The 2,007-nt window shown below is 42.5% G+C and overlaps 1 non-coding gene across 1 annotated transcript; it reads left to right on the top strand.

Moving 5' to 3' along the window:
* Positions 1-287: 287 nt before the first annotated feature.
* Positions 288-428, top strand: LOC118143284 (U4 spliceosomal RNA). The gene has a single exon (XR_004727521.1). It is a non-coding gene; the product is annotated as a U4 spliceosomal RNA (small nuclear RNA).
* Positions 429-2,007: the final 1,579 nt, after the last annotated feature.

Below are 2,007 nucleotides of genomic sequence, written 5' to 3'. Positions count from 1 at the left end.
GGTGCAGTGGCTCACGTCTGTAATGCCAGAACTTAAGGAGGCTGAGGTAGGTGGATCACTTGAGCCTACGAGTTCAAGACCAGCCTGGGCAACAGGGTGAAACCCCATCTCTACAAAAAAAAAAAATGCAAAAATTAGTTGGGGGTAGAGCTACTTGGGAGGTTGAGGTGGCAGGATCACTTGAGCCTGGGAGGTCGAGGCTGCAGTGAGCCATTAAGGGGGCACTGTACTCCAGCCTGGACGACAGAGCGAGACTGTCTAGAAAAATAAAATAAAAAATAAAAACAAGCTTTGAGCAGTGGCAGTATCATGGCCAATGAGGTTTATCCAAGGCATAATTATGGCTAACTGAAAACTTTTCCCAATACCCCACCATGATGACTTGAAAAATAGTCGGCATTGGCAATTTTTGACAGTCTCTACGGAGACTGAATTACAAACAACAAAATAAATAAGTAAATAAAAATAAAAGTGGGCCGGGTGCAGTGGCTCACACCTGTAATCCCAGCACTTTGGGAGGCTGAGGCGGGTGGATCACGAGGTCAAGAGATCGAGATCATCCTGGTCAACATGGTGAAACCCTGTCTCTACTAAAAATACAAAAAATTAGCTGGGCATGGTGGTGCGTGCCTGTGATCCCAGCTACTCGGGAGGCTGAGGCAGGAGAATTGCTTGAACCTGGGAGGCAGAGGTTGCAGTGAGCCAAGATTGTGCTACTGCACTCCAGCCTGGGCAACAGAGTGACTTCATCTCAAAAAAAAAAAAAAAATATATATATATATATATATATATATATATATATATATATAAATTTAAAATATGATTTTTTTTTTTGAGACAGGGCCCTTTCTCCTGTGCAGGTTGGAGAGCAGTGGTACAATCTCAGCTCACTGCAACCTCTGCATCCCGGATTCAAGCGATTCTTTCACCTCAGCCACCCGAGGGACTACAGGCATGCGCCACCAAGCTCAGCTAATTTTTTGTATTTTTATTAGAGATGGGATTTCACCATGTTGGCCAGGCTGGTCTTGAACTCCTGGCCTCGATGATCCATCTGCCTCAGCCTCCCAAAATGCTGGGATTACAGCATGAGCCACAGTGCCTAGCCATAAATACAATAATTATTTTTTAAAGAAAATTTAGTGCTTCATTGATTTAAAGAAAATTATCCATGGTATTTTAGTGTGGGAATACATCAAAGCATGACTATACCTTAAAAGCAGATATTGTTTTGTGGTGTCACCACATCTAAACATCCTGCCATCCTAAGGGTTTGCCCTTGCAGGCATTACTAAACCGCTTCCTTAGCCAGAAGCATCCCGTGACCATGAGTCATGACTGGCAAGGAATGTGTCTTGCTAGTTTGAAGATGCAGTTGATTTTATTATTTTATTTCTTGAGAGGGAGTGTCACTCTGTCACACGAGCTGGAGTGCAGTGGCACGATCTCAGCTCACTGCAAACTCTGCCTCCCAAGTTTAAGTGATTCACCAGCTGAAGCTTACCGAGTAGCTGGAATTATAGGCGCCCACCACCACACCCAACTAATTTTTGTATTTTTAGTAGAGACGTGGTTTCTTCATGTTGGCCAGGCTGGCCTCGACTTCCTGACCTCAGGTGACCTGCCCACCTCAGTCTCCCAAAGTGCTGGGATTATAGGTGTAAGTCACCATGCCTGGCCAGCAAGTTCTTAAATTCTGCAGCAAGTTCTTTTTTTTTGTCCTGGATATCGTTATCAATTTGTTGTCTCGTTGAATCTAAATCTCATTATGTGTCTTATGTATCTGGGTGTTAAGATCTCTTATTGTTGCATTAATCCTTTTACCCTTGCATCCTTGTAGCTTTGAAATCTATTTTATTAAGTGTGAGAATTGCAACTCCTGCTTTTTATTTATTTATTTTTGCTCTCCATTTGGTTGGTGAGTTTTTTTCCATCCTCTTGTTTTGAGTCTTTGTATATCTTTAGATATATGGTTAGATTTTGTGGATAATGTATATTTTGTGTGTT

The sequence above is a fragment of the Callithrix jacchus genome, chromosome 7 (assembly GCF_049354715.1).
Source record: "Callithrix jacchus isolate 240 chromosome 7, calJac240_pri, whole genome shotgun sequence".
Lineage (NCBI taxonomy): Eukaryota > Metazoa > Chordata > Mammalia > Primates > Cebidae > Callithrix > Callithrix jacchus.
The sequence above is the reverse complement of the archived record's forward strand: the minus strand, read 5'-3'. Positions and strand labels throughout refer to the sequence as shown.